This window comes from Mauremys reevesii, linkage group 1 (assembly GCF_016161935.1).
Source record: "Mauremys reevesii isolate NIE-2019 linkage group 1, ASM1616193v1, whole genome shotgun sequence".
Classification (NCBI taxonomy): Eukaryota; Metazoa; Chordata; order Testudines; family Geoemydidae; genus Mauremys; species Mauremys reevesii.
In genome coordinates, this window is record NC_052623.1 from 179,047,552 (window position 1) to 179,071,533 (window position 23,982).

A 23,982-nucleotide genomic window follows, 5' to 3' on the forward strand; every position below is an offset into this window, starting at 1 on the left:
GCTACCCAGTTGCTTTTCACAACAAACAAAGCAATTATTTTTAAATATTGATTTCAATTTAACAAATCTGTATTTATCATTTTGTAAAGACACTGTTGGTTGACCCTACCTCCCACAGTTGCTATGCCATCCCCATGGTATTGAAATACTGCCTGTAGACTGTCAACAGGTAATACTGCTTGAGATGCTGATACATGAGTAGGAAAAGGCAGATTGACAACAGCCAGCATGAATGGGAGAACTTACCAAGGTTTGAAAACCTATAAATACTAATACAAACTGTGGGGGATATGAGACAACAGGAGAGCATGAGGGAGGAGAAGATGAATGGAGAAAAATAATAAATACATATAAGATTGGGAGCAGAGTTTATTTTCCCACCCGGGAAATATTTCTTGAGATGTTCATTTTTTTTAACTGGAAACTGACAACACTGGCATTTTCAATATTTTTGCAATAGATTTGCTGATGTTTCTCTAAGAATACTATAGAAGTTCCTTAGGAATTAGTCCCTAAAATCTTAAGAATATTTCCCATCAATAAACTAACTTCTTTATATATTTTTTCTTACCGGTACAATTTATCGTAGTGGGCAGACCTCTGAAGAATATATGATAACAAGCTGTAAAAGAAAAAAAAGTGTTAAAATATAATCCATCTCTCACTTCCATAATTCTAATAGTAAATTAATAAACAGAAACAAGAAGTTCCTATCATACAAATTTTGAACAGTAAAAATATACTAACCCCGGTATATCTTAAAATCCATCAAATGCCTACCTCACTAGAAGTTAGGGCCCTGGATGACCAACAGGATTTATATTAACAACAACCACCACCATCCATAACCATCCATGATGTCCTACTGAGAAACTAATTATTGTAGTTACCAGTGGCCATGATTATTCTTTTTGCTCAAATATATATGGCAGCAGCCCCATATATTTAAGTACAAAAAAGGCTCTAGAATAATTTCCCTTCTAACATTCCTAATATTCAGAGATTTTAACATCTGCTAGAAAATGTAAAACTCAAAATAGTTTGATGCTTTTTGAAATATTGGTTTCTTCTCTCTCTCTCTCTCTCTCTCTCACACACACACACACACACATTCTCTCTCTGAAAACACAAGTACAGGTTGCAAAGTCAAGCACTCAAAAGTTAAGCTATGCCTGAAGTAAGGCTGCTCTATGCAACCTTAAATTGGGCCCCTTATGGATATGTATTATAATACACTCTTTAATTACATGATCACATTGCTATTCTCCCCCACAGGATCCCTGCTCATTTAATGTACAGGATGCTCAATTAACAAGCAGCCATTCAATATTTTGTTTTATCCATATTGTTCAATGTGCCACCATAGGCCTTATTTACCGCACACTATTAAACCCTGCTCTGAAGACAGAATTATGAATTTCCTCATGGACTTTTCTATCAGAATGCATCACAAACACTATTTATCTTCACGAATCCCCTGTGAGATAAGGGATTGGTATTATAGCCATTTTCCAAATGGAGCTAAGGCACTGAAAGTTGGAGGTCAAAGGTTTCTACCAATTTGAGACGATGGTTGCCAGTTGTGGTCGGATGTATTCCTGGTGATTTCATCACATGACATAATCTCAAATGAAAGATTAATCTTTAATTTCTGGAGACTCCAGGGCAATCCTGCAGGGTTAGCAACCCTATTTGAGACACCTATGACCTGCTATATAATTTTTTATTTAGCATTATATAGTACTTTATATATTCAAGCACAGTTCAAACCTACTTCAGTTGCGGTTGTGAATGCTCAGCACTTCTGCAAATCAGGCCCCAGGGTATCAAGTTGGGCACCCAGAAAATGAGGAACACACAGTTAGTGACCACCTGTGCAAACTTTCATTTAAGTGATTTGTTTAGCACTACATAGGAACTCTATGGCAGAGGCAGGGATAGAATCCAATTCTCCAGGGCAGCATTCAATTGCCTTAACCACAAGACCTTAATTTTCTCTTCCTGTAATCTCCTGTCTTCTTCACTACACACCTTCCAACAAATGTAACAAATGAAGCAGGTGTCCTACAGTCAACAGTTTCCTTCACTGCACAACACTCAGTCATCTCCAGATGAGATTTTATAATAGGAAGCATTGGGAAACCTTAATAATAAGCAGTACTACTAGCCTCGCCAATAATACAGAAAGGGAACTCCTTTCCTTTCCTTCAAAAGTATAATTGTAACTGGTTTCAGTTATACTTTACAGTATGTGGAAATGTATTCATACACACACCAGGTTACAGTGCCTAGCATTATTTAAAACAACAAGAAACTGACTGCAGCCATGTGCACAATTTTGGAATGGACCAATAATCAGCCATGTGGATGTACAGAAACATATCACAAACACAGTTAGATCAACCCATCTAACTTCAGCACCTAAAACGCAAGCTGTTAATGGGTCATATTCTCCTTTTCGTTACACCAGTGTAGCTCTAACAAAATCACATGGCACTAACGTAACAGAAGAGATTTTGACCCAATATCTTATTTTTAGAACTGAGAATTGAGTCAAGCAGCCCTTGGGCAGGGACATACTCTTGCCATCTCCTCAGCTTCCTGTCTGAGATATTTTGCAGTTTCTTCTTTCCTTTTTCAGCAAGATTAATGATGGAAATTATTTTTTCTGTTCAAACATAGTCCAAATCTGGCAACTGAATGTGCACACGTGGATCCCTGAAGCTTCTCAGATCTTTTTGCAGATGGAATTGTGTGCCTGCACTGACCCAAAAGCAGGAACACTTGTCACAACTAGCATTAATTTGTTCAAAGAAATCAAAGAGCAGAAACAAACTAAAACCTCAGCAAAGCAACAGTCCAATGAAAGGTCATATATGAGATATGAAGCTCTAAAATGAGAGGAGGGGGAAAATCACCTACAACTGCTCAAAAATTCAATGATTACTTAAAAACCGATTCATCAATACCCAAAATACGTCTGTGAAAATATACAATCCAAAAGTGTAAGCAAGAATATTAGTACAAAATGAGTTAGGATTTAACATGTGCATTTTCATGTTCAATATTCTAATTACCTTTAGGACTTTATTTTTTAAATTCAGGACCAAAGGCATCTTAATTACATTTTAGCCTTAACAATGTAGTAGAAGTTTCCATTATAGATGTTTCTTCTTCCCTAATACTTACTGAGACACACAAAAGCATACCAATAAATGGCTAAAAATGCAGAATTAGACCCACAATTATTTATGATGCTCCAGAAATGGGGTGGGCACATAGTGACAATTTAAGCAGCCATAAATATTCTCATCACTGAATTTATTTAACGATTGTTATTAGTCTGAGCCTCCACTCTGTGAATATGTCAGTACCTGCCTTTTTCTTTCTTAATTGTACAAAGTTGTATACAAAACTCGATTCTGCTAGCAGTGGGTATTTTGACATTGGTTTCATTATGAATAGGACGAGGCCCTACATTCCCCCCATTCTTTCCATTACCCCCACTGATATTGCATTGACTCTTTGATTCTATAAAAATGTTTACTGAAGGTGTTTCAGCAATGCCTCATATAAATTCTTCTAAAAAAAATGTTTTCAAAACGTGCTATGGGGCATTTAAATCTAAAATCCACAAGATTCTAACCAGGTGGGTGAAAGCATATACTGTATCATAAAACCACCAGCTTGTAAGATGATGTAATGGATTTTATGGTTATCCTACTCTCTTGGAAGAGGCCTACAGTGTCAACATCAATAATTAAGCATATATTTACACAAAGATTGTTAATACTCTCATCTAGTATTGCTAATAAAAGCCCCATACAGATTCTACCTGGATATCGATATTGAGGGGGCAGGAGAAGGATAACGCAAAAACTGTGGAAAAGAAAGATTAATAAGGATTGGATGAATAATAAATCAAAGGTTGTAATACTGTTCTCCTCTAAGAATTCAGGACTTGCTTTACAGAATCCCTTTATTGGATGTTTCATACAAAACCAGAATTGGAACAGGTCTCACAGCAATTAAGAAAACAAATCCAGAACGAAGAACACCATCCAAACCATTAAGTCTTGCTGTAGTTTGGAAAAAGTCACCCAAATGCTTCTTGAAACCCTAGGAGCTCTTGGGAATGTCTGTCCCACCTCCTGAACATAATTGACTGTGTATATGCACAAGGAACAACAAATTTGAGTCTTTTTCAGTAATGATGGTTGTAATATGTCTGTACATACAGTACAGCTGTTTATTAGGAACAAGATGGAGAACTAATTCTTAAACAAATACCTGCATTTAAAATATCCCTACGGAAATTCTGTTGAAAAAAATAGGAAACTTTTGTTCTTTTGTGCAAATTTGTCTTTCCGCTTCAAGGAATCCATCAGTTTGGAACAGAGGTTTTTTGGTTTTTGTCTGCATAGTTATTGTAATTAAATTCCTTCAATGGGGGATTACCATCTTTTCAATAACGGGCACAATTTTGGAATTCACCTTCAGGTTGGCACAGAATTTAAATTTCTATACTTTAGGAATTCTACAGAGCTCTTCTTCTAAGAAGAATGGATATTCTCAATCAACAATGACCCCCATGAATTTCAGGATTGGGAAGGCTTTCTTCTCTTCATGCTTTCCCATTTTAAGGGAGGCCTTGGTACTCTCACAGTATAATTCCCACAATCTAAAGGGCTCTTTGACCTTGCTTATCAGTTTCTCCATAAATTCAAAAGCTGACCTTCTGGTTTGGAATCTGGCTCATACCATCAAGAGGAATTCAGAGCAGATGATATGAAGAGCAGGGAAGAATTTTTTTTAATTTTAAGTTTGCTTGATGCTCCCACCTTGTCCGTTTTTAATTTTCCCTCATCTTAGAAACAAGCACAGCTCAGGAAGAGCAGGATTCTGAAGGGTGAGTTCTGAAAATCTCAGAAAACTGACAGGGATTCTCAGAGATGGATGTGGAGGACAAGAGATGCAAGAGCATGAGAATCCCTCCAATCCAAATCTTGCTGGACAGGATAGCGGTACAGATTTTTCAAGGGGCTTACAGAAAGGAGGAGAGAGGAAAATGTTTTAGGATCATGCTGTTCTTGGTTCTGGATTCATACACCTCATAAAAAAATAGTAAAAGGACCAAAAAAATGCCACCATGACTAAACAACATAGTAAAAGAGGCAGTCAGCGGCAAAAAGGCATCCTTCAAAAAATCGAAAGTCACATTCTACTGAGCACAATAGAAAGGAGCATAAACTCTGGCAAGTCAAGTATAAAGTCTACTTAGTCAGGCCAAAAAAGAATTTGAAGAGCAACAAGCAAAAAGACTCAAAAACCAACAGCAAAAGAATGTTTAGGTACATCAGAAGGAGGAAGCTTGCCAAACAATCAGTGAGGCCATAGAATGATCAAGGTGCTAAAAGAGCACTCCAGGAAGACAAGGCCATAGAGGAGAAGCTAAATTATTTCTTTGATTTGGCTTAACTACAGAGGATGTAAGGGAGATTCCCACAGCTGAGCCATTCTTTTTCAGTGACAAATCTGAGGAACTGTCCTAGACTGAAGGGTCAATAGAGGAAACTTTGGAACAAATTGATAAATTAAACATTAATAAGTCATCAGGACCAGATAGTATTCGCCCAAGCGTTCTGAAGAAATTCAAATATGAAATCACAGAACTACTAACTGTGGCATGTAACCCATCACGTGAATCAACTTCTGGACCAGATGGCTAGAGTATAGCTAATGTGACATCAATTTTCAGAAGAGGATCCAGAGGTGATTTTCACAATTACAGGCCGGTAAGCCTAACTTCAGTACCCAGACAAACTGATTGAAACTGTAGTAAAGAACACAAGTATAAGACACATAGATGAACATGATTTGCTGGGGAACAGCCAACATGGCTTTTATAAAAGGAAATCACACCTCACCCATCTATTAGAATTCTTTGAGAGGGTCAACAAACATGTGGTCTCACCAAAGGCTCTTAAGCAAAGTAAGCAGTCCTGGGATAAGAGGGAAGGATCTATTATGGATGAGTACTGGTTAAAAGACTGGAAACAAAGGGGTTGGAATAAATGGTCAGTTTTCAGAAGGGAAAGAGATAAATAGTGGTGGCCAGCAGGGATCTGTACTGGGACCAGTGCTTTCTATATATTCATAAATGACCTAGAAAAAGGATGGCAAAATTTGCAGATGGGACAAAATTACTCAATATAGTTAAGACCGATACTGAATGTGAAGAATTACAAAGGGATCTCACAAAACTGGGTGACTGGGCAACAAAATAGCAGATGAAATTAAAAGTTGATAAATGCAAAGTAATGCATGTTGGAAAACATACTTCCAACTACACATACAAAATGATGAGATCTAAATTAGCTGTTATCACTCAAGGAAGAGATCCTTGGAGTCACTGTGGATAGTTCTCTGAAAACATCTGCTCAATGTTCCGCAGAAGTAAAAAAAGCTAACAGAATGTTAGGAATCAATAGGATAGGGAAAGTTAAGGACAGAAAATATCATAATGCCAGTATATAAATCCATGGTATGCTCACACCTTGAATACTGCATTCAGTTCCAGTGCCCCCATCTCAAAAAAGATATATTAGAAATAAAAAGGGTACAGAGAAGGGCAATGAAAATGATTAAGGGTATGGAACAGCTTCCGTGTGAAGAGAGAATAAAAAAGACTGGGAGTGTTCAGTTTAGAAAAGAGATGACTAAGGGAGGATATAAAGGTCTAATACAATCATGAATGATGTGGAGAAAGTAAAAGTGTAATTTATCCCTTCACATAACATAAGAACTGGAGGTCACCCAATGAAATTAATAGGCAGCGGGTTCAAAACAAACAAAAGGAAGTGCTTCTTTAAACAGCACACAGTCAACCTGTGGAACTTGTTACCAGATGTTGTGAAGGCCAAAAATATAATTGGGTTCAAAAAAGAACTAAATAACTTCATGGAGGACAGGTCCATCAATGACTATTAGCCAAGATGATCAGAGACGCAATCCCATGCTCTGGGTATTCCTAATGCTGGGACTGAAGGACAGGGGTTGGATCACTTGAGAATTGCCATGTCCTATTCATTCCCTTTGAAGCATCTAGTATTGGCCACTGTCAGAAGACAGAATACATCAGGGATCAGCAACCTTTGGCAGGCGGTTTGCCAGAGTAAGCACCCTGGCAGGCCAGGCAGGTTTGCTTACTTGCTGCGTCTGCAGGTTCAGCCGATCATGGCTCCCACCGGCCACGGTTCACCGTCCCAGGCCAATGAGGGCTGCGGGAAGTGGTGTGGGCCAAGAGATGTGCTGGCTGCCACTTCCTGCTGCCTCCATTGGCCAGTGGGTGCCACGATCAGCCGAACCTGCAGATGCGGCAGGTAAACAAACCAGCCTGGCCCGCCAGGCTGCTTACCCTGGCGAGCCCCGTGTCAAAGGTTGCTGATCCCTGGAATACATAGACCATTGGTTTGACTCAATATGGTGATTCTTATGTTCTTATCATTGAGAGTCTCTCTTCTAATTAGTGTCCTCTGTGGGGTGGAAATAATGCCAAAAGAAGAAAAGGGTGTCTGGGATATTTTCTGATTGTCAGAGGGGAGTGAGGTGTGCAACAGTACCAGTATCAGGAGGACAATCTAGCTGGCTGTGTATACAGCCCTCATCATCATAGCAAGAGGCCTTTGCCAATATGGAGGGACGTGCCCCAGAAGGTCTGTAAGAAGAAAGTGGGAGAGGACCTCCTTCAGCCAGGATCTGGCCACATGACCCACTATTTGCCATGTTGCTGTTTCCTGTAGTCACAAAGGAGGATTGCTGCGTTCCGAACAGTAGGCATCCCATATGTGTGCTGTTGGTAGTTGCTGTGAAGTATGGTGTGAGGCCACTTTTCCTCTGGAGATAGTGCTGATCAAAGTGTGAACAGTGAAATGTGCTTCCTCCATTCCTCAGATAAGCACAGTTGTATAGCATTGCTCTGAAGTGATGGGGAAGTATTCCATGTTCACTGCTGAGGCCTGATATACTGAGAGGCTCTGCAGGATATGGGAGCTCTTCCCTGTGATTACTGGGAAACAGTGCTATTGGGTTTCTGGGCCCAGCTGCTTAAACAAGCTCCCTGGGACCCCATGATTTCCAGGGAAGGGCATAGAAGTGACGATGTTGTTGCTAAGCCCAAGAAAACTAGATGGATTAGAGAGAGCAGCCATAGAATATTAAATAAGTTCCTCTATCAGATGGAGGCGGAACACTATGGCGGAGCTCTGTGGCTTTTACAGGAAGGCCTGGGGCAACAAGAAGTTCAGCAGAGCTGCTTCTAAACGTGCAAGGTGGGTACCAGAAAACTCTTTTCCAGAACGATGGATTCCTGTGTATGAGAAATGATCATAGTGGGTCTCCCTCCTGATCTTTTGGGAGCCAGATATCATCAGCATTATTTTCTTCTAGGAGCTTGACATTAAGGTTCTTCACTGGCAGAATCCAACAGTGAGTGACCTCCATTTGAAAAAGCGACAAGAGGAATTAGCCACACTGGAATGATTTAAGTAACCTGGTGATCTAATACTGTCTCACACCTTCATGGTGCTAGCCAGCATGCCCTTGGATAGACCATCCAGTATCATCTCACTACGTGACCCTGCCATCCCCATCTTCTGCCTCACAGGATATTAGCTGTATCTATACTGGAGGACCAACACACAGAAAAAGTGCCATTAGGCATATCACTCTAATTTATATCATGTGACTTCTGAAAATGCAGAATATCAATCCTAACAGTCTGTAAAAATCAATTTCCACTATGATAAATACAGTAGTTTGGCTCTCTGGCGCTGTTTCAACATGCAGAACAGAGATGAGTCTAGATTGCTACAAAATTTTTATTCTGTGTTCAAATTAATCTAACTTTGATAAAGAGTATCTTCGCTAACAAATACAGGAAACAAAAATAGTTTCAGACAGAGGTTCTGGAGCATGAAAGCGTAGACCAATAAATATAAAAGTAGGAAGGATTCTTCAAGCTCAGGACAGAGAGGAAACAATCTAAGGTGCTGTGGTCCTTATGGTAACATAATAACCATTTTTCAGTATTATTTTGTCTTTGAAAAAATAAAAGCATCTAATTTAATAGGAAACTTATATAAAATATTCCATCTACAGTTTCTGTACTTGTAAGTGATCTGGTTTTGCTTCAGATAACTAGACAGCAGTACCTCACTATTTGCTGTATTCACTATACACAGTACAGGGAAGTGTTTGCAACACAGCAAATACTGAGTACAGGGTATTACAGGGATTACATAAAATACTAAGATAGTCTTCTCTGGTTCTCAAAAGCAAAGTGTTTTTATTGTACATCAGAGTATGTCTATAAAGCAGATTTAGGTAACTACAGTAAATATTGGAGATGCCATCCATTATCAGATAACCTTTCCCATATACATTTTTCTTGTCGCCAGCTACAAAAATATTGGAGCAATATATGTAAAGGTCTTTCCACAGTTGTGAATACAAAGATCTGTCCTTCTCCAAATGCTGGGAACTAGCAATGAATTCAATCTTTCAGCAAACACCATGAAACAGGTACTGAAATGTCTATTACTGGCACAAAGCATATACTCAGAAAAGGTAAATCTAACACAGCTCCGGTTTATACAGAATGATTGAAACAATGGTAAAACATAGCTTGGACGGAGAAAACTATATTGGCAATAAAATGGGGGAAAATACACTAAAATATTGTGTCATTTGGATGTATTAATAAAGTTGTAACTTAACGTTCATGTATCATGTGCATTTTAAATTGCATTATAAACTACACTGATCTGTTAGTTATGCACTGGCTCTTTCCTGTGTCAACATTTTTTTAAAATAGTAACTAATAAATAAAAAAATACCCCAATAATAAAGCAAACTCAGGAGCTAAAAACAAAGAAATAGACTTTGCATTCCTTTGTCCTGAGGTCAGTCATAATGATTGTTGTATTAATTTGAATACCTTGCTCATTGTATTGTTGTTTGCATAGGCATTTTTTCTTGAAAACAAAATAAATATAGAATTTAAAAAGGAAAGTGTTTAAATGGATAGCACTGTAAAAACAAATAAATATCCTTAAGCGTGTAAGGGTTGCCAGCACAATGCCTCTGCACCACTTAAGCCCTCTTAGGGTAGGTTTACACTTACCTTCCAGGTCGACGCGGTGAGTTCGACTTCTCGGAGTTCGAACTATCGCGTCTGATCTAGACGCGATAGTTCGAACTCCGGAAGCGCTGCGGTCGACTCCGGTACTCCACCACTGCAAACGGCAGTGGCGGAGTCGACGGGGGAGCCGCGGAGTTCGACCCCGCCGCGTCTGAACGGGTGAGTAGGTCGAACTAGGGTACTTCGAATTCAGCTACGCTATTCACGTAGCTGAATTTGCGTACCCTAGTTTGACCCCCCCTTCTTAGTGTAGACCAGGCCTTAGAAGGTACATATGTGTATGCTTTCTGAATGAAGTCAATTTCACTGAAAGAACATCCCATGGGTACATTATTCTCTGTTTACTATAGCAAGTAATATTCATAACAAATGTGCAAATACTTGCTTTACCAGTCTGACAGGGAGTCTGCCTTCTTTGCAATCTGGATAAATTTGTACTTTCAAAATTGTATACCACCATTTATTTGACAATTTCTGTAATTATTATGCAGCTAAAGTTAGTTGACCATTGTATCACATGGTTTGAACATTTTCAATTTCAATGGAACACAGAGTGCTAATTTAAATCAATACCATGTTGTTTTTCAAATACAAAATGATATCAAAATGTACAAATGTTGGGGCGGGGGGGGGATGAAGGGGAGAGACAACTATAAGTATGTTGTCTGTAAAAAAGGAAAAGCCATTTTGTCCATTGAACCTCTTGGTTTTAAAATAAATTATGTTTTGCATGCATCTTTTTCATATTCCATTTCTGTGGTGCACTTAATATAATACATGAAAGAATTAACACTGGAGGTTCTATTTGGCAGAGAAAATTATCCAAATTATGTGACCCTCTCATATCTGCAAAGCTGAGCTGGAAATTTTGGGAGAAAAAGCTTTTCTGATATTTTTGTGCATTTGTGATAAGTGTAGGAACTTACATATCATCAGAACTGCCTCTCTCTCTCTCTCTTTTTAAAATTTTTTATCCACTTCAGCCGAAGAAACAGAAGTGAAAAGAAAATGTTGATACATTTTCTTTTAAAAAATTACTTGAAATTTTTCAAGCATCACAAAGGATTAGATTGATTTTTGAGTGAAAATTGTGATGGCTTTATTCTATGCAAACAAGCTTCCCCGTTTAGCATGAGGACACTCAATGTGGGTGTAATCCATTCTGCTGCTGAGGGCTCACTCAAGGCTTATGCGACACATCAGACCCATTTGAGCCTTCAAACCAGGGGTGAAGCAGAACTCAAGTGCTGCATAAAGCCCTGTGTGGGCTCTCTTCATATGGGTGAATTTGGCCCTGTTAGATGCAGATCAGCAGGCTGGTGAAATACCATAAGCAATGTCATAGGACAATCAAAATGAAGTGTCTAGATTACGTTAATTGTTTCCAGGAACCTCTTGCTCACAAGGACAAGGATTTTTAAGCATTTTTCCCCTAAAGCACTGAAAACAGGCCTAACTGCCATGTAATAATTACTGAAGGCAAGATTGCACCATTTAATCACAACTCATAAAAGCAGAGGAGGAAATAAAGAACTGCATTGCCTCAAGAAGTGCACCAGAAGACATTTCCAAAATGCATCCTAGAACTCACACATACATAAGGGCCTTGAACCTACAACATATTGTAGCTTACTCCCTGAAGAAGTAGGTGCGTGGGGGTGTAGGAGCAGATTTATAGGCTCACTTCTTAACTACCACGGGTGGGTGGAGCATCCCCTTCATTCCCTTCAGCACATAGACTGAAGTGCTGCCTGACTCTTACATGGGCTGTGTAAAGTAGGGAAAGGCTTCTTACATCCTTCCTCCCTCGCCCATCACTGTACACCCTGTACAGTGTTAGTGGCCAGGCATAATCTGGTGCTTTGTCCTCAGTTTGGCTAAGTGATAGTGACAGCTGCTTAATTAAATGGAGGTTTCTATTGTCTAGGCTAGATAACTTTATTCCACAAAATAATCTTTAGCTGACAGCTTTGTTGTTTATAACAATTACCTTACCATGATTGCCATTCCTAATATGACCTATAATATATTCCGGGGCATTAAAACTAGTATGCACTGTGTCAGCTGCATTACATGAAATCTACCTGACATTTTGTAAAAAGTGCTGTTGAGTACTGAGCATCAAGCTAGGAATAATGTGCTTAATTCTGTGCTCAGTTACACCAGTGTAAATGCAAAATGACTACATTAAATGATTTAAATAAACAAAATTCGGCTCACCATGTTGTAAATTTATTTATATATTTTAATTTTAATATATATATTATATATATATATATATATATATACATACACACACACACACACCCCTCTACCCCAATATAATTCTGTCCTCGGCAGACAAAAAATCTTACTGTGTTATAGGTGAAACCACGTTATATCGATCTTGCTTTGGCCTTGGATTGACAGACACCAATCCCCAACGCTCTGGTCCCCAGCTGGTTTTCATAGCTCTTACAACCTCTGCTCTAGGCTGAGGGGCCAGCATGGCTGCAGCTGTGACCACAGCAGGTCTGCGTTACACAACGGCTATCCCCGGGCTGTTTGCTGCAATCTCGCACTAGGCAGGGTACAGGGGAGTCCTGTTTTCCTGCCCGGGTGATCCCCTCATGCAAGGGCTCAGTCTCTGTCCTCTCTCTCCTCCTTGCTGGGTGAGGTGGCTCCTTGGTCCTGCCTCCCTGCTGAGGGCCGTGCCAGCTGGCTGCAGCCTCTGCTATGTGGGCAGCGGGGACCGTGCAGCCTGACTCCTCGATGGGAAGCTGGGCCCTGTGGGGTGGGGTGAGGCTCAGGTGGGGCACTGCCCTGGTGGCTCCCACTGTGCCCTTCTGCTGCGCCTCACTGCCACTGCCCCAGACTGCCAGTAGATGTGGCAGCCGGGTGAGGCTGGCTCTGCAGGTGGCTTCTCCGGAAGCATTTCCAATGTGGTGGCAAAATAACAAGCTCTGTGCAGGTAGAGATGGGTCCACACGCGTGTGCTGGTGCCTTGCCGCAGGTGGCTGACAGGCTGTTACCTAAAGGACTCCACTCCCCACCGTCTCGTGCGTCCAGTACTTGCCCGCCCACGCCTCTGATCACTCACTGGGGGTGGAGGGTTGTTGTCTTGTGCACTGGGAGTTGCTAGCTGAACTGTGCTGCTAAGCAGCACTATTGTGTTTCTCCTAGCCAACAGTGGTACAGCCCTGCCACCAGAGCACTGCTTTACTGCATTATATCCAAATTCATGTTATCATAGAATCATAGATTATCAGGGACCTGAGGAGGTCATCTAGTCCAACCCCCTGCTCAAAACAGGACCACTCCTAGACAGATTTTTGCCCCAGATCCCTAAGTAGCCCCCTCAAGGATTGAACTCACAACCCTGGGTTTAGCAGGCCAATGTTCAAACCACTGAGCTATCCCTCCTGGGTCATGTTATATTGGGGTAGAGGTATATATATATATATGCAGTGTGCGTTGCACTGTTTATCTAGTGAAATAGCTTGTTTAAGTTTTTGGCACTGTTTCACTTAAGCTTTGTAACTTGTCTTTTAATGTATTTTTTAATGACACCACATGAATAGAAAGCTGCTTTTCAAAGAACTGTAAAGCCACAAGTTACATAAGATAACGGATGGCTGCAAAGTGGAAACTGTCTTAAGTCATATTTATAAGTATAATTAGCACAATAGAAATTAATCAAATAACATTTCCAATCATCTTTAAAATGTTCCAGATGTTTTATGCTTTCAAAACTTCATTTCTATTTATTCAACTTCCTGTTAACAAACCTTGGGCTGCTAAGGTACCTAGAGCTGCCAGCCAAATGCTGAACTGTTGTTTCTTTAAAAGTTAGGCTAAACAGGAAACAGAATTTCATCTTCTCAATGCAGCACATAGCAAGCTGAATTTGCAGTTCAAGAAACTCAGCTCACAAATCTATCCTAACCTAACCTACTGCTACACAGGTGAGATGAAATGGCTTGGCATGTCATTCTTTTTCCCTTTATGAATCTACATAACTTTAGTGAACCAAAACCATCTAATCTTAAAACATAGTCAAAAATCCAAATTCTGTACTCTTTTTAAAGTCATTCTTCTATGAATATTTCATCCTTCATTTCCAGTCTCACACTCATTGTGTTTACCCCTGCTCCTCAAGATTGGCCTGTCTTTCCTCTCACAAGTTTTTTGCATCCTCTTTCTGATAAGTCTTCCTCTGAGTTCATCCTCACTGGTGTGAGTTCAGTGTGTCTGTTGACCTCCATTACCTTGATCATCTTTCCTCTAACCGCATATTCATTCTCCAAAGGCTTGCCCAATCTGCTACCTTTCTCACTGCTATCTGACTATCCCTTTCTCTATTATAGAGAGTCATGATCTTACTCACACTACTGTTGCACACAACTGTTCACCACTTCCCCTCTCTGAAAACTGCCCTGTCTCACTGCTCTCAAAAGCAACTTGGCTGTATTAGACGCACCAGCCAGATTTTTACTCCTGGGGCCTCATACAAAGCCCAGTGAAGTCAACAGAAGGGTTTCCACTAACTTCAATGGCCTTCAGATCTGGGATTCTTTGCTGACCCCTAGCCCCTTCCATCCTCAAGCCCGGTACTGATATCTACAATGCTGTCCTGCCCTCTGTCTCTAACATATCAAGCTCTATTCTGTTTCTTGCTTCACCGTTTTCCCTTTTTGCAGATTACCTATGAGTTGATGCTATGAGCAGAGGGATATTGATGTTCATTACAATATCGAGAATTCATATAAGTTACTCTGCAGGAATGCTTTCTGGGCTGCAAAGTCTCATTTCTTCTGAGTTTCTCTTCTATACTATTCTCTTCTCCATCCACCCAGTTTGCCTTCTATTCCTCCCAGCCTTTCTCTAGCCAGGTGCAAGAAATTTGCATCTTCTTAACAATCTAAGACTGTCCGAATTTGCAGCAATATCTATTCCAACTCCAACAACTGTCCCCATTAACCCGCACTAACACATTCTCCCCTTCTTCAGCAACCCATTTGGATATTTTAAATCTAATCCAGCCCATTAAGAAAAATACCTCCCTGTCCTGACACCCACGCCTTCTCACTCCTCCTATTGTTTCTTTCTGTCTTTGACCTTGGCACTTCTGCCACTGTCAACAATTCCCCTGCTTCTGGTAACGTCCCTTTTTACAAAGATCTCCCTTGAGTTTGCTGTTCAGTTGCTCTCTCTTTAATTTCCTCTTTCTCAGCATAGCACTTGAGAAGGTAACCTTCTCTCATCCCCAGTCACCTCTTGCAGACCAGTATTTCAACCAGCTTCCATCTGGGTTTAGCTCTGGCCATTGCATGAACATCACCTTCATCAATATACCAAGAGCTTTCTTCTGCTGAAGCCTCCTTTTCCAAGTTTAGAACACTCTGAACCCCTCTATTCTCCCACATCCACACCTTACTGCACAGGAATCTCTAGTTCGTTTCATTAATGATTTTGCTTAAACACTGCCTATAGTGATAGCTTCTCCTTGGCATGAAAATATTTTTTTGCGGTGTCCCACAAAGCTCAGTTCTCAGGCCTTTGCTCTTTTCTACCAACTTTCACCTTGTCAGTCTCTTATCTTTATTTTTTAATTCTTACCATAAATGTTACCCTGATACTCAACTGATAACACCTTTTTATACCTCTTAATCACCAATTAATATAATCTTTTCACACATCGTTGAATAACTCCTCATTGATCCCCCCACTGCCTACCTTCATTAAATGCTGTATTCATCTTGCCATTCTTTAACTAAAATGTTTCAAATACATAAGTATCTCTCTTCGGCAAGAGGAGCATCAAACCTCACCATTGTCTCTGCTTCCTTTTCTTAATATAGGTGTCCCATTTGTTTCCCATACCATACACTTGATATGAGTATTGACCATAAACTCTCCTTCTCCTTCCATATTTTATTTAAGAAGAAGGACATGCTTGTAGTTAAGGAACTGGACTTGGAAGATGAGTTATATTTCCAATTCTGACACAAGTCTCCTGTGTGACTAGAGAAAACTTTATTTGATTACTTGTTGAACAAATAAAAATTCAGATTTTTTTATTTTCTTACAATATGCTTTGTTAAGATTTATATTTTTTCAAATATTTTCACTTTTTTATATTAATGGATCAATAAAATAACTCAGAAACTGATTTATAATAGTAGCCTTGGAACTGGGCATTCTGAGTGTCAAAAGAGAGTTATTATAATGAAGGCAAATGTAAGATTATGTGAATATCATCAACAGAATAATATTTATTTTAGAACTGGGTCCAAAAGCTGGTTAAATAGATCTTTTGAACCATTCTTAGTATTGTTCCTGTGAAAATAAGATTAGTCTTATTTTACATATATATAAACAAAGCCATTAGGCCAAACATTTTTTAAAAATATCCTCTAATTATGAGTGCCCAGTGTGAGATATGAAGCTGGATATCCGAACCCCTGAAAATGACACCTTTTTCAAATTGGACATTCAAAAATGGAGGCATGCAAAAATATCAAAAACAATTCTGATGTGAGGAATCAGTGTCCATGAAAAAGAGGGACTGTCTTCCCAACCTTCACCCAAAAGGAGAACCACTTTGATGGGACCCTACATATTCTATAGTTTATATCTTAAAGAAGTAAGAGCTGTATCCACAGGGAAGGAATGGAATGCCAAGGCAGATTCACTTGGGCCTTTTGGGCCAGACTGTAATTAACACACAGGCTTAAGTTGAGGGTTGGGTAGAGCTAACCAACCCTAGTGAGATTTTGGTGAAGCACTGAACCTCAGTATAGGCACAGATTGGTGCCATGGATAGGACTCTGAGCTAGGAGACCTTGACTCTTTTTCCTCATCTGTAAAATGGACATCATCATGCTTTGTAAAATGCTTCGAGGTCAAGGGATGAAAAGTGGTGTGCATTATTAAGAAACTCTACGGAGTGCAGGGGCTTCACACACACCTCACCATTCCTACATACGGTGCAGCCTGCACCCTCACTGTATGCCTTGACAGCTCTGGCATATCTCCTTTCTTGTTCCTTTGGAATCATTTGTGCCTTCTGTGGGGAGCTATTGTGGCTGGTCCATAGATGAGGAGTGGAAGGCAACTTTTGCCATACCCTTTGTGCACCCACTATGGCCTGGCAGAATCTGGCATTTATGTTCTATTGTGAAATATTTCTAATTTGTGACAGACCAACTACATGTGAATTACACTAGAGCCTTTACCCAATGAAGTAAGACCTTTTTAAAACACAGATGTATTCTGGGTAGTTTTTATGTACAATTGCAACGCAGCGGGGATGCCTGTGCTATTTTCAATACACTTTCCATTCTAATTTTTAATCTGTTTTGCACTGATTATGTCAGTGTGACTTTAGTTATTTATATAAACGAGTATTATTCACTTTCTACCATCTATCCTTCCATTTACCTATTAAAATATTTGTATTCTAATCCTGTCTCTGAACTCAGATTTTTATGGGGAAATGTGGGAGATGTTGGAATGTGTATTAAGGATCAAAACTGTACCTCAGAATGGTTTAATAACTCTAGGGCTCCAAACGACATTTACTGCAGGCACTGTACTTTGCTTTTTAGTTATGCAAGCAGTTTTTTCTATGCTAGTGCCAACATATGACTCGCAAACACTAGGGTGGATTAAGGTTAAAAGGCTCGGCTGCATGAAAACTTGAGGGTCTCTGGAAAAATTTGCTTCTCCACAGACATTTTCTTGCAGTCTAGCCACTCCTCTGTCTCACCCTGATGGACTTGCTTTTCTTCTAGTCCTGAGCCTTTGATCTTTCTGCAGAATAATGCAAACCCCTCTCTCCCCCCCACCCCAGCTCAACCTTGCCTCCAACAGGTAATGGCAACAATCAGCTCTTCACTGTATCACCATCTGCCGCTTTAAATGGGTCACCCACTATCTAAGGGGCTCAGAGCCCAAGGATCCTGGCCTTCATCTATGGCTGGGAAAATTAGGGACAACACAAACCCACACAAAGCTTTAGTTAAAAGACACAAGCTGGAGCAAATCTGGTACTCAGCAATCTAATTCCTGCAGATGAGACAGTAGTCTTCAAGCCACAGGGCTCCTTCCTGTGCTGCAATATAAACAGGGACCCAGGCCCAGCTATGAATAATCAAAAGTCCTTTTCTACGGGAAGAAATGGGCCACTCTTCTAAGTGCCACTTCCTGTGCCTAAAAAGAAAGTTTCTCCCTGTGATGAGATATCCCTCCAAGTCATACTATGGGACACTCATTCCCAGATCTGTACCCACATTTGGGAAAAGGGGAAGTCCCCAAATAACTCAAGCACTTAGGACTACAGCTCCCCCATGATGTGATTTAACATTTGCTTAACAGTTTAACAAACCAGCTTTGAAGAAACAGACACATCAAGGGCCAATATACACATGCAAGAATCCTTGATCTATTACTTTAAAACACCACCTGTCCTAAAAGGTGAATTCTACTGAATAAAAATTAAACTATGTCTACAGTGGGACTATGATCCATAGGTGGCCAGCATTGCTGCACTGGCACAGACAGGCAAGGTTGCTATAAGTTGTGATTTACACCAGTGCAGGTTGCCCTGTTTTCACAATAAGGGGTAAGAAACACTGGTGCATATCCTGTCTTGGCCTGTCTCCACTAGGGGTTCGCAGCATCCAGCCATGCGAATGGGAGGCCACAGATAGTTGTAACCAGGGCAAATGCCCCGTTTAGACAAAGCCTGGCTACACTCCTGTAAAGATAAAAAGAAGACATTCATTTCCTGTAGGATGAGTAGAACATCAAGACTCCAGTACTTTTTATGGCCTGATTCAACAAAATTATTACATTTCCAATAAATAACATGCTATAACATACAGAACTATTTATTATGGACCTGAAATTCTGAACCTCTAGCTGTCCATTTTACCACAACTTAAAAGGAGGGGAGCCAAGTCACTGCTGAATAAGTAGGTTAGCTGCTCCCACAAATGACTTATAAAATGTACTAGTCCAAAAGGCCTACTCTGGAAAGCTGGCAAGAGATCACCTCACCAACTCTGTAGAATCCTGACACATCCTGCCCCAACACCCATTTTGGAAACTGCCAGTTTCAAGGTTTTTGTAATGTTGACCATCACCTTAGTATCTGAGCACCTACCACAATAATTAAATTTGTAATAGCAAAGTCCCTGAATGGAGTTTTGGGCTTGCCTCCCTTTCTGGGTTATAAAGAACTCTGTTTGGGGTAGTTCTTTGGGGGAAAGAGAACAATAAGGTTAGTGGGCCAGTCACAGAAATGGGAATAAATAGCAGCATGTCTGCCTAACCTCATAACTAACTTAGAAAGACAATGAAACCATGTCTGAATATCTTTTAGAATAGGACTGTTTAGAAGTATATTGTTCTTTAATAAAAGTGAATATTTTCAGGTCAATTTACTTTTGCATCGTTTACAAAAGCAAATATTCTATATGACTAGTAGAGACATGATATAAGAGCACAACAAACGCAAATAAAATGGCTCCAGATTTATTCACACACACATTATATATATTATAAAAGAGCCTAAAGTGGTAATACATGGCACTATTTTCACAAGAATAATCAGAATGCTGTGCTGAAGATGTATATATAATTTTGCATTTGACATCATTGTAATAATCCTTTCTTATGACACCCAGAGGTTTTAATTTCCAAAGATTATATTTTATAAACTGATTGCAGAGTTACCCTACTGATCCAATAAATAACAACAATAATAATTTTAATAATAACTTTGTGGAAAGAACTTGATACTCCATGCAAGGCAGTTTTCGAGATTACTGTTAGACAAGTATTCCTATAAATTTTCAACAAAATATTTGAAAAGATGTAAATCTTAAAGCATAATTAAGAAAATAAACCAACCTTTAAGGGCACATTATCAATTCATATTATGGCTTTACCATGTAATTATGATCCCAGTTCTGCAAGGAGATCAGTGGGAGCAGCACACTTATATGCCCACAATAGCTGGTTGAAAATTTTCCATATATGCTGTTTTCATGAAAAGTGGCTGTTTTCTGTTGAATGCCCAAAAACCTAAACATTATGGCGAAAAGCCAACAAATTTCATTATTCAAAATTCTGCTGAAAATTATTTGTAATGGCAAAGTTAGAAGAAAACTAATTTTTCCATTTTTGTCAACATTTTCTACACACTTCTCCTTTCATTCAACCAGCTTTTGCCCCAGCCCCAGCCCCAGCCCCACCCCCCATCAAGCTCCTTGAGGGATTGGAGCCTAAATCTGGAAATGAGCTTTTTAAAATGCATTGAAAGTAGCTTCTCAGACCTCCCTTTAATACATCTCCAAAACACAGTAAAGATGCTATGCACCCAACAGAGAAATGATAAATAAATAAGTAAAATAAGACACTTTAGATCAAAGAGGAAAGAATTCCTAGTAACTCAAGGGCAAGGAGGGGGGTCGGGATACCAAATCTTTAGATGAAAGTTTAGATCAGCTATTTCTCTTGAAATCACTGAAATCTTTTAGATACATTTCTGTCATGAGTATTAAAGGAACTGTATACACTACTATTAGTATACAAAGAGTGATTTAGACTCTGAAATGTTTAAGTTTCTAATATCCTGTACATATTTGTAAATTATTTTCTTTTGCTTGGCAAATCATAGGTTTTGCCTGGTAGCCTTTGTTAAAGATCACCAAAAGAATCCACACAATCATATTTTAGGGTTTGAATCATGGCAAGAATAACATTTTTTGTGTTTCACTGGCATGGCCAAAACTTCTCAATCAGTAAAGAGGAAACTGGTACTTTTTTCAGCACCCTCAAGAAACAGAAGCAGATGAATGTAGGAAAGATGGATTAAAATAAACCAACCAAACAGTCCATAACTTCCAAGTTCTAAGGTGTGAGATATCTATAAAAGATGGATAATAATGTATGATTTATATTTGAAATTGTGCATTATTAAGCTGTGACTTTTGCTATCAGAAGAATACACAACTAATTTAAAAATAAATGAGAGAGGTATGCAGAAGCTTGTCACTGTTAAGAAATATCCTCCAGGAACTGAGCAGGACAAGAGCCATAATATGCCTGATGCCCTCTTTCTTACACATCTTAGTGGCACAATTTCTAGTTAGGTCTAAAGGTAGAGGATGCACACAGGGATTTACAAAAGATTAGGGGTGTGGTCTGAGCTGCACCAGAGAGAAATAAAAGAGCAAACTATGGTTGCCAACCCTCCAGGATTGTCCTGGAGTCTCCAGGAATTAATGATTAATCTTTAATTAAAGATTATGTCATGTGATGAAACCTCCAGGAATATGTCCAACCAAAATTGGCAACCGTACACCAATCCCCAACATTCAACAGACTTTTGGATGATCCAAAATGTGACAGGGTCCTTAAAAGGTTAGGGTTATTGCAAGCCTCTACAGTATCTATTTTATCCACATGGATGTGTCAAATATATATTGTGATATTTTGTCACAGCAGGAATAAGTTCTTGGCAGGGAGTGTAGAAAATAATAATCAGTGATGTTTAAGTACTAGATTTTCAGACGCTGGCCTCCATTTTGTACCACATAACACTACATTGGAAATATGTCCTTTAGTTTCCTCTGTAGTATCTGCTAGCACCCAAGGAAACTTTGGAAAGGGAAGAATTGTTACCAGCAGTCTGCAAAGGTCTAGTCCCCCAAAACTGGAGGAAATTTTGTTTGAGGGCGGTGTCTGCTTTCAGCAGTGCAATAAGGCCTGGTCTACGCTTAAAAGTTTTGTGGCATAGCTATGTTGGTTAGGGAAATAGTATAAACCATGCTAGAAAGAGAATTCTTTTGCTGGGATAAGCTGCGTGTACAATAGGAGGGTGTGTCACTATAGCTATAGACAAGCATTCTAGTATAAATAAGGAAAAGAAAAGTGTACTTGCAGGGACTGACTCTAGAAGAGTGGAAAGAAAACCATGGGGATGAAACTCTGGGGACCTTTGCCATTGACTTCACTAAGGCCAGCATTTCACCCAGGTTTTCCACATTCAGCTGAACATCATCTCCCCGCCTCTCAAAGTAATTTATTATATATACACATCTACATAGAGGCATCTGTATACAGTTTATTACTCCCGTGCCGAGCAAGTGGGCAGGGACTGGGCACAGCCTTGGCTCCATCCCCTCAATATGCAGCTCAGCATAGCTGAGTCAGTGAGAGTAGGGGCAGGGGTTACCAATCTGCAACTAATAGGAGTTTTTATTAGTAGCACATTCCTCCTCCCCTGGAGAAAGGAGGGGCAGGAAGGAGTCATGCTTCTTTAAGTCACCATTCCTTTCCTGCAGTGCTCCCAGGGCACAATAGCCACGCATCTCCCCTTCCACAGGGCAGACTGTAAAAGCACAATCTAGCTCATTGTGCTCTTGAGAGAACCCCACTCTACTGTTTTGTGCCCTCTCTCTCCTGGACCACCATTGAAGTTCCTCACTCCAGTAATGGGCCTCACGTTCCAGCCAGCTAGAAGTTGTGCAATTAAGGCTGAAGTTTTTGTAACTTGATATTTAGTCACCCTAACAAACACATTAGCCACGTCTCCATCTTGCCATTTTCCATAGAACCCAACCCCATAACATCAGAACTCTTCCCACATTAATTAAATCTGCACTGTGAGGTCTCTAGTGGACTTTGCGGAGTTTTCTGCTTTTCAACTTGTGCTTTGATAATCATGTATGATAACCATGATAGTGATGGTGGATATGCTTTAGGAAGGAGGGCCCCATGAGTGTGCTGGGAGATAGTCTTTGCATATGAGGAACCCATTCACTAAGGGTGCTTGATGAGAAGGCAGGATTATGAAGTTTTATATTTGGAACTCTATCCAGCATTTTTATAGCATTCTTTTTCTTTTCTTAATCCTTGTAAGTTTAAATAAAGCCAATGAACATGGTCTGCCTAACTTCTACATTTTCATTCTCCAACTGTGTGTGTCTTATTAGCTCCCTTCTTTACAAGCATTATTTCTGTTAGCATACATGGATTTGACTGGGTTTCCATGTTAAGGTTCCTGGGTAAGGGACAGGGAACTAAAGCCTGTACCAAGAGTGTGAAGACTGTTTTCTATAGAGACTTCAACCCACCACTGGATTTATCCTGCTGAAGAGCACTCACAAGTTTCCAGTAGACGTATCTCCTGCTTCTGCAGAGAAAAATGCCCTTGCCCAGGAGCAAGTGGGTGGAGCGCCCATGAAGGAAGTATTACACAATATACAGTAGAGTACAGATGCACTGGAGTGAAATGGAACTGCTAAAGACTTTTAAACTGAATATTACACTCTGTCTCAAAAAGCTACCAGAAGCTCATCAGAGAAGGCTATAAACCTAATACTCTGTTTCCAATGAATTGCTCAGTGTTTTGTTCCTTAAGCTGCATTAGATGAAATGAAAGCTTTTGAAAAAATTAGCAAGCATGACTCATTTTATGATCAATGCACCATTCTCAAAATGCTTTCCTACCAGACTGCAATTCAAATGAGACATGCAAATTGTTGCAAAACAAAAATATGCTGATTGAATGGAATGTATTAATCTATATTAGTTTTTCTTTCTAAATACAGCACACTAAGAGCTAATTTAATCTGCTCAATGCTAAATTTATCTTCTAAAAACTACTGTAGATTGAGGGAAATGTTTTGAGTGCTGTAGCAGGGAAGACTTGCTCACTCAGGAGTCCTCTGTGAGCTTCTGGAGTTTTAACCATTGTGTTTGCGTTCAAGCAAGCAAGTAGCTGATAG

At 39.7% G+C, this 23,982-nt stretch overlaps 2 long non-coding RNA genes across 3 annotated transcripts in view; one reads left to right on the top strand and one right to left on the bottom strand.

Moving 5' to 3' along the window:
* Window positions 1–23,982, bottom strand: part of LOC120381401 — a 143,382-nt gene that overhangs the window by 83,183 nt on the left and 36,217 nt on the right. For both annotated transcript variants that reach the window (XR_005588047.1, XR_005588048.1), the window contains exon 4: window positions 572–622. This is a non-coding gene — a long non-coding RNA (uncharacterized LOC120381401). The remainder of the gene's footprint in view (window positions 1–571; window positions 623–23,982) is intronic.
* Window positions 1–23,982, top strand: part of LOC120381411 — a 47,305-nt gene that overhangs the window by 21,618 nt on the left and 1,705 nt on the right. The window lies entirely within an intron of this gene.